At 45.7% G+C, this 14,443-nt stretch overlaps 1 protein-coding gene across 7 annotated transcripts in view; it reads left to right on the top strand.

The window, feature by feature from the left end:
• Positions 1 to 14,443, top strand: part of casz1 (castor zinc finger 1) — a 399,080-nt gene that overhangs the window by 121,059 nt on the left and 263,578 nt on the right. For all 7 annotated transcript variants that reach the window (XM_080215435.1, XM_080215434.1, XM_080215439.1 and 4 more), the window contains one exon: positions 9,171 to 9,226. The gene's annotated coding sequence lies outside the window, so the exon portion shown is untranslated. The remainder of the gene's footprint in view (positions 1 to 9,170; positions 9,227 to 14,443) is intronic.

Consider the following 14,443-nt stretch of genomic DNA (forward strand, 5'->3'; position numbering starts at 1 on the left):
TGTGTGAGTGTGCATGTGTGTGTGTGTGTGTGTGTGTATGAGTGTGTGAGTGTGCATGTGTGTGAGTGTGTGTGTTGTGAGAGTTGTGAGTGTGTGTGTCTGTGCATGTGTACCTGTGAGTGTGTGTTTGAGTGTGTATGTGTGAGTGTGAATGTGTGTGTGTGTGAGGGTGTGTGTAAGTGAGGAGGTGTGTGCGTGAGTGTGTGTATGTGTTTGTGTGTATATGTGAGGGTGTGTGTGTATGTGTTGGTATGTAAGTGTATGTATGAGTGAGCGTGTGTGAGTGTGTGTGGTTCAGAATGGCACCAACATTATTAGTTCACTCTCTGTACTGGTTCTGGTATCCATGGTGGCCGGTCTCCTTGTGCTGCCTCATGTTGGTGGAGTTGGGTCCACTACGTTCTCCTGGCGGGCAGCCTTACCCACCAGAAAGCCCAGCTGGGTGATGCCAGTGGCAGTCCCCGTGTTTAAACAGCTGGCCATTCAGAGGGCAGTGCTTGCACCGAGTTTGCACTCCGTACCCCGGCAGGTGGGGTTCCTCCCCAGCTGCGTGAGGTCGTAGAGAGAGATCTGAAGTAACGTGGGGGCATGTTGCAATATATTTAATCCTCTCATGCTCCAGCGAGTGAAAGCACTGAGCCATCCCAGCTGAGCTGGTCAAATTGGGATGATGGTTTCACAGTTGCTGCTGACCATCAGAGGATTGGCACAAGGCCGAGTGTCCTCCTCCCCCTCGGAGCTGGCAGAGCTGACTCTTGTCCAGTGGGTCCTGTGTTAGAGTGGCCAGTTGTTCAGGCTGCAGATAGAGAGTCTGCGGGACCCACCTTCCAGAGTATGAACCAACACAGAACCTCTCCGAGAGAATGCATCAGAGTGGGGCGCGTTGCGGAAAAGGAGATAGCGTTGAGTTGTCTCACTGAGATTTGCTGGCGTGGAACACCTCTGAAAAAAGGAGTAACACAAAACTCTGCACGGCGCCCAGGTGTCAGGAAGTGAGGAGTCCTCGGCACTGCCGGGATCTCTGGATCTTCCTGCTGTTTGCGATAACTGACGTGTTAACTCTAATTGTGTTCATTAACAGATCACATGCCTCCCTCCGGCAGAGTTCAACTTTTACACAGAAAGTGCTAGAAATTCTCGACTGAGCTGCCAGCATCTGTGGAGAAACAGATTTAAGGTTTCATAGAATCCATACAGTGCAGGAAGAGGCCATTAAGCCCATTGAGCCTGCACTGACAACAATCCCATCCTATCCCCATAAATCTATGTATTTATCCTGCTAATCCCCCAGAAATCAAGGGGGCAAATTGGCAGGGCCAATCATCTTCAGACTGTGAGGGGAAACCAGAGCAACCAGAGGAAACCCACACAGACATGGGGAGAACGTGCAGACTCCACATAGACAGTGACCCAAGCCGGGAATTGGACCTGGGTCCCTGTGTGTTAATACATGTGACAATAATAAATCAAATCAAATCACTGAAAAGTATTGTTTCTTGCATGCTATACAAAGAATACCGTTCATAGAGATGGAAATGAGAGAGTGCAGAATGTAGTCCTACAGTCATAGCTAGGGTGTAGAGAAAGATCAACTTAATGCAAAGTAAGTTCATTCAAAAGTCTGATGGCAGCTGTTCTTGAGTCGGTTGGTATGTGATCTCAGACTTTTGTACCTTTTTCCCGAAGGAAGAAGGTGGAAGAGAGAATGTCCGGGGTGTGTGGCGATGCTTAATTTTGCTGACTGTTTTGTCGAGGCAGCGGGAAGTGTAGACAGAGTCAATGGATGGGAGGCTAGTTTGTGTGATGGATTGGGCTACATTCACAACACTTTGTCGTTTCTTATGGTCTTGGGCAGAGCAGGAGCCCATCCAAGCTGTGATACAACCAGAAAGAACGTTTCTATGGTGCATCTGTAAAAGTTGATGAGAGTTGTAGCTAACATGCCAAATTTTCTTTGTCTTCTGAGGAAGTAGAGGTGTTGGGTGGGCTTTCTTAACTGTAGTGTCGGCTTGGGGGGGGGGGACCAGGACAGGTTGTTGGTGATCTGGACACCTAATGGTAGTAAGGGCATGGAATGCCCTGCCTGCAGCAGTTGTGGACTCGCCAACTTTAAGGGTGTTCAAATGGTCATTGGATAGGCATATAGATAACATTGGAATAGTTTAGGTTAGAGGGTCATTAGATTGGTTCCACTGGTGGGTGCAACATCGAGGGCCGAAGGGCCTGCACTGCGCTGTAATGTTCTATGTTATATGTTCTAAAAACTGGAAGCTCTCGACTCTTTCTCCTTACATTGATAGGGACATGTTTCATGTGAGGGCTCTTTCTGTGCTGTAAGTGTGGGACAATTGCGATTCGATTTGCGCGGGATTGCACCTGTTTTTTTGCCTGTTTCTGGGGGAAATTCCACCCATTAATCCTCTGTCTCTGCATTGACACTGTAAATGGTCTCACAACACCAGGTTAAAGCACTGACACCGCCAGAGTTGCCTAACCGTGTTTCCACTTCACATTTCCATCGTCCGGCAGCATTTCGCTTTTTGTTTTATTCCATTTTCACCGTGCTTTCAAATGACTTCTTACAAAGTACGCAAGAAAAATCCCTCTTTGGAGTTGGCACGTCTGTCGAGTACAACAGGCTCCTTCACTAAGATAGACAAACTCTTAACTCCTGCCTTCTGTGACAGCCCATAGATCACCCAGAAAGCGCAGCTCCCTGTAACTATATCAATGTGCCCTTCACAATAACACACTCCCAGAGGCAGCTCCAGAGAGCAAACTCGCTGTGTGTTCAAACCATCCGAGCTTAAATATTTTGAAGGGTTTTGATTAGCAGCTGACAGGATGTGGGATCCGTCAACAGGAGGCTTAGATTTTCTTGTCAATTGGTACAAACTGGGTTTCAAACTCTCAAAATTCACATCTGCTCAAATTACCTAGTTTACGTTTCTCAGCTGTTAACCGAGTTCAGTGTATTTTTAAACACATTTAATTAATTAACAAATAAATGCCAGCTGGCTGATGCATCCATCGCTCCCGTTAGTGAATCTCTGCAGTTGCCTGGTAGTGTTTTGCCAAAACTCTGTTCTTTTTTTAAACAGTACTGTATTTCACAGAGATTCAGACAGTTATCTGATTCTGCAGGACTTTTAACTGCAAACAGATTCCACAAACATGTGGCAATTCCAGCATCCTCACCACTCTCACTCGAATGGCACTCTCCCAAGAAACTGGAGACTCGGATTTCGCCCACAACCGCAGAGTTAGGATTCTTTTCCTGCCTTGTCCCTCCACCTGTGAAGATGCTAACTCAAACTGCACAAGGTCCCACGGGAGACTTGGATGCCTCCCAAGTGACAGTTGTACATGTGGGAGCTTAAACAGTGAGTGTTGGCAGCCTATTCAAGCACGCCCTTACCCACAGGCACGCGCAGTACATGCAAGACACACAGCACATGCACAGACACACACAGCACATGCGCAGAAACACGCAGCACATGCACAGACACACACAGCACATGCGCAGAAACATGCAGCACATGCACAGACACACACAGCACATGCTCAGACACACACAGCATGTGCACGGAAACACGCAGCATGTGCACAGATACACGCAGCACATGCACAGACACACACAGCACGTGCTCAGATACACGCAGCACATGCACAGATACACGCAGCACATGCACAGATACACACAGCACATGCTGAGACACACACAGCATGTGGACGGAAACACGCAGCATGTGCACAGACACAAACAGCACATGCACAGACACACAGCACATGCACAGACATACACAGCACATGCTGAGATACACGCAGCACATACACAGACATACACAGCACATGCACAGATACACACAGCATATGCAAAGACACACAGCACATGTACACACACAGTACGTGCACAGGTACACACAGCAGAGGCACAGACACATGTGGCACATGCACATACATGCAGCACATGCACAGACACACACAGCACACATACAGACACACGCAGAACACTCATAAACACACACACAGCATACGCATAGATACATGCAGCACATGCACAGACACATATGAATACGCAAAGACATTCATGTGTAGCATCATCACACACTGGGGAACTGGATTGCCGTTAAGAAGGGGAACTCCCTGGGTCTAGTTTCAGTTTGTCTCCTGCCCTTCCAGCTGAGATCTGGACCTCAGTGCAGACTGTGGATTGGAACAGATCGCAGTCCTTATCTGTTTAGTTGACTCACACATTGAGTTATTCATTCACCCATTGAGCAGGTTAGCTGAAGCATCTTTTACTTTATTCATTGCCTGATTACCTGGAATAAATGAGGAGTCGCACGCTCAGGAAAGTGATTTCTTCGTTATGGGCAGAATGTAGAGTTACAAAAACGTCACTAAATCGTCTGGGTAAAAATGACTGAACAAGTGTTTGAGATTTTCACTCTGCATCTCACACAACAGAGAAACAATCCTTTCTCAATACTGTCCAAAATTCCTGAGTGACATTGGGCTGTGCTCCTGTCAATGTACTAAACAACAGGATGGAAAATTCACAGCAAATTGTGATAGGAGAGAAGGTTTATTTCATAGCGAGTGTGGTATATTCTCGGATTATAAAACAATGCAAAGAATCAGCATACAGCTTTTCCCAACTTTTCCAGCAGGAAAGGATGGGGCGGCACGGTGGTGCAGTGTACTGGACAGGGACCCGGCTTCAATTCAGGCCTCGGGTCACTGTCTGTGTGGAGTCTGCACATTCTCCCCATGTCTGCGTGGGTTTCCTCCGGGTGCTCCAGTTTCCTCGCACAGTCCAAAGATGCATGAGTTAGGTGGATTGGCCATGCTAAATTGTCCCTCAGTGTCCAAAGAATGTGTACATCAGGAGGATTAACGGCGTGAATGACCATAAGACATAGGAGCAGAATCGGGCCATTCAGCCCATTGAATGTGTGGGGTTATAGGGATAGGACAGGAGGGTGGACAGAAATGCTCTGTAGGAGAGTCAGTGCAGACTCGATGGGCTGAATGGCCTCTTTCTGCCCTGTAGGGATCCAATGATTCTTGCAGAATTGCCTGCCAAGCATGGAGCCTCTGATTTATATAGGCAGCCTCAAACAATTCATACCCTCCCAACTGCATGGTGCTGTAGTGAGAATGTCACTGGGCTAGTAATCCTAAGGCCTAGAGTAATGGGGACGTCAACTCAGTGAGTAAACCTGGAATATAAAGCTAGGCTCAGTTACCATGAAACCATCATCGATTATTGTAAAATAAAACCAGGTCACTAATGTGCTTTCGGAAAGGAAATCTGCTGTCCTTACCCGGTCTGGCCTACGTGTGACTCCAGAGCCATGCCTCAGTAAGCCACTCAGGTCGAGGGACATTCAGGGATGGGACCTCGCTGGTCACCCCCACATCCCAAGGATATTTCTTAATAAATTACAACCTTGTGAGAGAGACAGAAACTGAGCCAAAAAGGCCAGGACGATTTCACCTTGAAAGAAATCTGTCAGATTCCTGCTCTGGGCAATTGAGAGTGGCGCTAGCAATCAGTTAACGCTGTGAGGGATCCCCCCTGTATCCTCTATACTTTGTGTAATTATAAGCTGCAACCCACTGGATAAAACTGAAACACTCGACAGAATCCCCCTCGGAGTTGTTGTTTCAAACTCCTGTTCATCCGGCCAACCAATTCCTCGCAGCCGTGTGATTATCGAGTGGATTGGCTGGGGAGTATTGAATATATTTCCAAAGCTGCAAAAGAGGCTAGCTCACCGTGAAAAAGCTAACAAATTTCACACTCATACACACTCACACACACACGCGCGCACACACACACTCATACACACTCACACACACACGCGCGCACACACACACTCATACACACTCACACACACACGCGCGCACACACACACTCATACACACTCACACACACACGCGCGCACACACACACTCATACACACTCACATACACACCGTCACACATGTACATACACACACACACATATACACTCACACACTCACACACACTCACACATGCACTCACACACACACACACACACACACAATCACACACACACCCTCACATACATGCACATATACACTCACACACACACATCCACACACACACACATTCACACTCACACACACACACTCACACAGGCACATTCACACACGCTCACACACATACGCACAAACACATACATACAAACACACACGCACAAACACATACATACAAACACACACACACTCAGCCACACACATACACACACACGCACTCAGACTCACACACACACACACATTCACACTCACACACAAGCACACTCACCCACACACACACTCAGACTCACACACACACTCACTGACACACATACTCACTCATACATACACACACAGTCACTCACACACATGCACACCACACACTCATGCACCCACACACTCACACTCACTCGCACACACACACACTCACACTTGCACACACTCACATACACATACACACACTCACACACATACACATACACACACACATGTGACACACATGAGTGTCTCTGCCTTTAGCAGCATATCCTGTATCTGTGCTCCAACACAGATATTGCTGGTGAAACAGTTTGGATAAAGACTAGGATATTCTCAATGGTGGGGGGAGTCTAGAACCAGGGGTCGCAGTCTGAGGATTCAGGGTAGACCATTTAGGACGGAGGTGAGGAGGCATTTCTTCACCCAAAGAGTGGTGAGCCTGTGGAATTCATTACCACAGGAAGTAGTTGATGCCTAAACATTGAATGTTTCAAGAGGCAGCTGGATATAGCACTTGGGGCAAATGTGATCAAAGGTTATGGGGAAAAAGCAGGATTAGGCTGTAGAGTTAGATGATTAGCCATGATGGTGATGAATGATGGAGCAGGCTTGAAGGGCTGAATGGCCTCCTCCTGCTCCTATATTCTATGTTTCTATGACTTACAGGTGTTTGAATATTGGTCTTTCGACTGTAGGAACAGCATTGCTTCTGTACATTCACTTCTTTGAGAAATGGTTGAGAGTAGATTGGCTTGGCCATGCATGGGTGAACCCATAATGTGTTCCAAACCAATGTATAGAGTAGGATTGCCTTGGCTCAGTTGGCTGGACGGCTGGTTCGTGATGTGTAATGATGCGCGGGTTCAATTCCCGTATCGGCTGAGGTTACATGTGAAGGCCCCAACTTCTCAACCCTACCCTTTGCCTGAGGTGTGGTTCCCCTGAGGTTAAATCACCTCTGAGGGGGAAAGCAGGCTTTGGTCAGCTGGCTTTACCTTTACCCAAAGTGTTTCACCAACAATACCCGTGGGTACAGGATCTGGCAGAGACACTCGTGTGTGTGTATTAAATGAGTGCAATTTGTTATGTTTTACACAGTGAAACAAACTGAGTCATTCCTCTGCTCTTGCTGCTGCTAACCACACAGGCACTGAGGGGTTTTTTTTAACTTGCTGTCCTCAGCACAATGAAAGAGACGGGGAGAGGAAAAAAACCGGTGTCAGGATTTGTTTATATAATCTGTTGCCAATCCACTGCACTTTTCAAACTTTTTTTTTACACCATTTCACTGGTAATTGCCCCGTGAAAGCAGAATTTGCAGAATCCCTACTGCAGCGACTTGCAGGCATCCCAGAGAGTATTATCACACGGACTAGAAATAACTTAGAAAGCAGCCGGACCCATATTAGGTAATGAATTTCAGGCAGAAAGAAGGGAACAAGAAATTTATTGACAAGCTGGTGTGACTCCGAGCTCGTGGAACACTCTTAACTCCTTTCAGCGATTGTGGTTTGGATACTGAACCAGCCCAGGGGGGGTTTCATGATGATACAGAGGGACACAATTGTTATTTCACCCCCCCCACCACCACCCCTCGTCACAAGTGCAGAGTGGAAAATAAAAGTGAAATGCTATTTGCGATAAAGGAATGTAATAGCTCGATCAGAAATATTGCTGTTTGATTTGAAGGGTGAGGCATTTCACAGTCTGCTTTATAGCTTCAACCTGCTGATAAAGTAGCAAGAGGACTGAGCTGATTGTTTTTCTGCGAGGGCGGGAGAAAGGGAATCACTGAGTTTGGGGATAAAATGTTCGATTCTGGGGGCGAGGTTGAGTAGCTGCTCCCATTTCACGCCTCCATTTGCTTTGTCAACTTGTTATCACAAGATTGATATTGTAGCAATTCTTAAAAATGTGTATTTTGACACATTTTCCATCAGGTGCGTATGTATATATGTGTGTATATGTTCATGCGTGTATATGTTCATGCGTGTATGTGTTCATGCATGTATGTGTTCATGCGTGTGTATATATGTGTTCATGTGTGTGTGCAAGTATGTGTTCATGTCTGTGTATGTATGTGTGTGTTTGTGTGTGGATCTAAGCACATATGTGTTTATGTTTGTGTGTGTATATGCTTATATATATGTATATATGTTCATATGTATATGTATATGGGTTCACGCCTGTATGTGTGTGTTTGCGTACGTAGGTATATAGATCTTCGTGTTTTGTATGTGTTTGTATGTATGTGTTTATGTATATGTGTACATGTGTATGAGTGTATGTATGTGTGTGTAAATGTGCACATATTTGTGTGTATATCTGTGTGTGTGTATACCCACCATCGCTGTATTTAAAGTTCCGTTCCAGTGTCCTACGGGAGGGATCATCGCACATTTTTGTAACAGTTGGTAACTTTAATTTGGCCTCGGTCCATCATTTTGTGAGCTGGTTTCCAGAAAGGAGATTTAATCAGTCCTCATTCTCTCGTGCTCTCTCTCTCTCTCTCTTTCCCATTCTCTCTCTTGCCCATTAACTACTCTCCCCTTGAGGAGTCCCTGCCTCGGTGCGGTTCTAACGCTGAATACGTGAGTGTGAGAGTGGCTTTCTCTTTTCACCAACCCTATCAGATGGTGGAGGTGGGTTTGTTGGGGGTGTGGGGGAGGGGAGGGGGTTGGGTTTGTGTGGAAGGGGTGGAAGGGGTGGGATGACGGTTACTGGGTTGGTTGGGGGGGTGGAACGGTCTGCAAGGGCAACAATTCAGGAAAAAAAAGGGCTAATAATTCGAGGACTGTTGGAAAGATGAAGAATTATTCTCTAAAAGTGAACTTTCTTTTACACCTTCCTCCATTGTTTTGACAGGAGGAGAAAGCTCGAGAGAAACTGCTGCCACTAGATGTGCCAATTTGGGTGGAGTGGTAAGTTTCAGATGGGCTTTATTTTTCCCAGTTACTCTTTCACATTTCTGTTAAATATCACTTCAGAGTTTGGTAATTTTTTTAGAGGGAGGGGCCTTGAGGATTTAATGTTTAATCTGTAAATAAATGATGATAAAAGGGTCACTGAATTGTTGGGATGGACGTGACCCATTCAGATTTCTGAGTTACAGTTATTTGTCTCCATTATTGATCAAGGAATGACATTGCATATTTGTAACATTTCAGCATGTTTCCTGATACAAAGTGCTAGTAATTAAGTTACTAACAAGTCCAAAAGCTGTCAGAGGACAGAGATTGTTACAAATGGAGTCCCTCCATTAGCAGTCGATGAAATAGTTCCATTTTCTGCAGCAAATCCGTGTTCAATTAACTACACACGATCCATAAGGAGCTTGACGGGAGAGGGAGGGGTAGGGTCTGGAAAGCGGGGTCACAGTCTCAGCATTAAGGGTCAGCTGTTTAGGACTGAGGTGAAGGGAAATTTCTTCATTCAGAAGCTTGTGAATTCTTTCTTCCACCTAATTCTAATTTCTCTACTCCCAAAGAGTTACAGGTGCTCCATTATTCAGCTTATTGAAGGCTGGCAGCAGTTGATTTTCGGTACTAAGACATGTTAAAAGTTCGAAGGACGTACCGGTTAAGTGCGTTGGCCGTGCTAAATTCTCCCTTCATGTACCTGAACAGGTGCCGGACTGTGGCAACTAGGGGATTTTCGCAATAACTTCATTGCAGCGTTAATATAACAGTTGGTAACTTGTGACTGATAAATAAATTTAGATAGATTTTTGGGTATTAAGAGATGGTAATGGATAAGGAGATAGAATCCCTGCAAGACAAGGGGAGGCCATTCAGCCCTTCAGTATGGGATGGGAAGGGGGAGAAGATGCTGAATGGTGGAGGAGGCTCGAAGAGCCAAATTGACCCCGGGCATCTGTACCCGCCCCACTACCAGTGAGAATGGAGAATTTGGCGCTCAACCAAAACTCTGTCCACTGCAATGGCAGTCATGATGTGGAGATGCCGGCATTGGGCTGGTGTGAACACACAGTAAGAAGTCTCGCAACACCAGGTTAAAGTCCAACAAGTTTATTTGGTAGTAACCCCACTAGCTTTCAGGGTTTGCCCCTTCATCAGGTAGGTGGAGAGTTTGTGACCAGAGCTCTCCACTCACCTGACGAAGGGGCAAACACCAAAAGCTAGTGGGTTTACCACCAAATAAACTTGTTGAACTTTAACCTGGTGTTGCGAGACTTCTTACTGCAATGGCACCAGAGACGGAGAAGGTCGGAGGCTATTGGCACCTACTTCTTGTTACCTTCTGTTCTTCACTCCATTTACACAACGCGTTCTGTCACAATTGAACATTCTTAAATCAACACAAAACATTCATAACTTCATTTGTATTGCACATCTGAAGTCGTAAAACTTGCCAATCCACCCTAAACGAACATTAAAATGTTGAGAGGAATAGATAGGGTGGATTCTCAGAGGCTATTTCCCTGGGTTGAAATGGTCACTACGAGCGGACACAGATTTAGGGTGCAGGGAAGCAAGTACAGAGGTGATGTTAGGGGTAAGTTTTTCACTCAGAGGGTGGTGAGTGGATGGAATCGGCTGCCGTCAGTGGTGGTGGAGGCAAACTCGCTGGGGTCTTTTAAAAGACTTCTGGATGAGTATATGGGATTTAATGGGATTGGGGGTTATAGATAGGTCTGTGGATTGGTAGATATTGATGTGATCGGCGCAACTTGTGGGCCAAAGGGCCTGTTTGTGCTGTAGTGTTCTATGTTCTATGTTCTATTACCAAACAAATATTGAGCTTGAACTATGCAGCCTGACCATCTAGAAGGACAAGGGCAGCAGACACAAGGCAACACCCCTACCATCTGCAAGTCCCCCTCCAAGCCACTCACCATCCTGACTTGGAAATATATCACCGTTCCTTCACTGTCACAGCGTCAAAATCCAGGACCTCCCTCCCTAACAGCACTTTGGGTGTACCTACACTGCATGAACTGCAGCAGTTCAAGGCGCCAGTTCACCACCACCTTCTCAAGGGGCAATTAGGGATGGGAAATAAATACTAACTGAGCCAGCCATGCCCACATATTGTGAAAGATTAAATGAAATTATTTGTGAGTGATGGAAAAAAAACACATTTAGGAGGAGGGGAACAATTGAAGGTCGCAAGCTAATTGCACTCCCAAAAATTCAGATAAAGGATATATCGAGGTTGGAAAAGAGGCTTAACTGGCTCACTGTTCAGCGGCCGAATGGAAACATTGAAACATAGAAGATAGGAGCAGGAGACCATTTGGCCCTTTGAGCTGGCTCCACCATTCATTATGATCGTGGCTGATTGCCCAACACAATAGCCTAATCCTGCTTTTCCCCATAACCTTTGATCCCATTCACCTCAAGTGCTATATCCAGCCGCCTCTTGAATACGTTCAATGTTCTGGCATCAAATCCCCAAATCCCAAGTTGAGTGAAAGGACTTGGATGTTGGAATAGAGTAAAATTTTAAAGTTTTCCAATGGTACCAAACAGTAAGGATGATGCGAATTTCCTGCAATGGGACAGCACTGGATTAGCAGAATGACCAGGTGGAATTTAACACACAGTAGTGTGAGGTGGTAGGTTCTAACCAAGGAGAGAGGAAGAGGCAATACTAAAGTGTACACAGGGACGGAGGAACCTGAAGGTTTTTGTGCGTGGATTTTTGAAGGTGGAAAATTACATTAAGGTGGTTGATGTTGTCTACATGGACTTCAGCAAGGTCTTTGACAAGGTACCACATGGTAGACTATTGCATAAGGTTAAATCTCATGGGATCCGGGAAGAGGTAACTAAATGGATGCAAAATTGGCTTGAAAACAGAATAAGAAGTCTCACAACACCAGGTTAAAGTCCAACAGGTTTAATTGGTAGCACAAACCACTAGCTTGGCTTGTGCTAACAAATAAACTTGTTGGACTTTAACCTTGTGTTGTGAGACTTCTTACTGTATTTACACCATTCCAACGCTGGCATCTCCACATCTTGTCAACAGAAGACAGAAGATGACTATAGAGGGTTGTTTTTCAAACTGGAAGCCTGTGACCAGTGGTGTGCCTCAGGGATTAGTGCTGGGTCCACTGTTATTTGTCATTTATATTAATGATTTGGATGAGAATATAGGAGGCATGATTAATAAGTTTGCAGATGACACCAAAATTGGTGGCATAGTGGACAGTGAAGAAAGTTATCTCGGATTGCAATGGGATCTTGATCAATTGGGCCAGTGGGCTGACGAATGACAGATGGAGTTTAATTTAGATAAATGCGAGGTGATGCATTTTGTTAGATTGAATCAGGGCAGGACTTACTCAGTTAATGGGAGGGCACTGGGGAGAGTTACAGAACAAAGAGATCTAGGGGTACATGTTCATAGCTCCTTGAAAGTGGAGTCACAGGTGGACAGAGTGGTGAAAAAGGCGTTCAGCATGCTTGGTTTCATTGGTCAGAACATTGAATACAGGAGTTGGGACGTCTTGTTGAAGTTGTACAAGACATTGGTGAGGCCACACTTGGAATACTGTGTACAATTCTGGTCACCCTATTATAGAAAGGATATTATTAAATAGAAAGAGTGCAGAAAAGATTTACAAGGATGCTACTGGGACTTTATGGTTTGAGTTATAAGGAGAGCTGGATAGACTGGGACTTTATTCTCTGCAGCATAGAAGGCTGAGGGGTGATCTTATAGAGGTCTATAAAATAATGAGGGGCACAGATCAGCTAAATAGTCAATATCTTTTCCCAAAGGTAGGAGAGTCTAAAACTAGAGGGCATAGGTTTAAGGTGAGAGGGGAGAGATACAAAAGGGTCCAAAGGGACGATTTTTTCACACAAAGGGTACCTGAAACAAGCTGCCAGAGGTAGTAGTAGAGGCAGGTACAATTTTGTCTTTTAAAAAGCATTTAGATAGTTACATGGGTACAATATATAGAGGGATAAGGGCCAAATGTGGGCAATTGGGACTAGCTTGGGCTTTTAAAAAAAGGGCGGCATGGACAAGTTGGGCCAAAGGGCCTGTTTCCATGCTGTAAACATCCATGATTCTATGAATAGTGAGCAAAGCATTTGGGACTTGGAGCTTCACAAATAAAGGCATTGAATGTAAAAGTAAGGAATTGATGGCGAACTTTTACAAAACTCTGGCAAGCCACAGCTAGCGTTGTGCGCCCAGTTCTGGTCACCATGCTTTCGGGATGATGTGAAGCTCCTCGGCTGTGCAGGGTGGGGGCGGATGCAGAGGAGATTTACCGGAATGGTTCCACAGATGAAGGAGTTTTAGCTGCAGGGCTGGGCTGCAGAGATTGGGGTTGTTCTCTTCGGTGATGTGATAGAGGTGAACATGGCTATCCCAGATTGAAATAAGGTGGACAGAGAGAAGCTGTTCCCACTGATTGATGGCGCAAGGGTGAGGGGACACAGATTAGAGATTTTTAGTGGGAGATTGTGAGGAAGCGTGAAACCAAAAGAGAAAACGCTGGAAAATCTCAGCAGGTCTGGCAGCATCAATAAGGAGAGAAAAGAGCTGATGTTTCGAGTCTAGGTGACCCTTTGTCAAAGCTCAAAGTGTGAGGAAGAGTGTTTTAACTGTGTGTGTGTGTGTGTGTGTGTGTGTGTGTGTGTGTGTGTGTGTGTGTGTGTGTGTGTGTGTGTGTGTGTGGGAATGACCTGGTAGCCACTGTCTATCAGGATCGAGACAATTAATGAAATCAAAAAGAAATGGGATGGACATTTGCAGGGCTGTGGGTGTAGAGTGGGGGAATGGGATTGCTCTACGGAGAGCTGACGGAGAGTCGATGGGCTGAATGGCCTCTTTGTCTGTGCTGTCATTACTCCATATTTTCTTCTGGTGCGAACTATTGAATGTGAGCTCGTGAAATGAGGAAAATCAGGAATGTTTGGATTTCCCTCAGCCTTGTTCACATTGGGTTCAGGAAATCAGTGAGCAAGGTGAGAAGTGTGGAGGCCCCTGGGAAAGGATGGCAGTGAAACCGTTGTGATTGGGTAAGGTTAAAAATACAACGCCCTCCCTGAACTCACAGGCAGAAGAGGGAGGGGAAATTAGTCAAACGTCGCTAGGACAGAAACAGCTATCATTGGGTGAGAACTATCGGTGGCTGGATTGCTCTTTATTGACAA

The sequence above is a fragment of the Carcharhinus amblyrhynchos genome, chromosome 30 (genome assembly GCF_965287045.1).
Source record: "Carcharhinus amblyrhynchos chromosome 30, sCarAmb.v2.hapA, whole genome shotgun sequence".
Classification (NCBI taxonomy): Eukaryota; Metazoa; Chordata; class Chondrichthyes; order Carcharhiniformes; family Carcharhinidae; genus Carcharhinus; species Carcharhinus amblyrhynchos.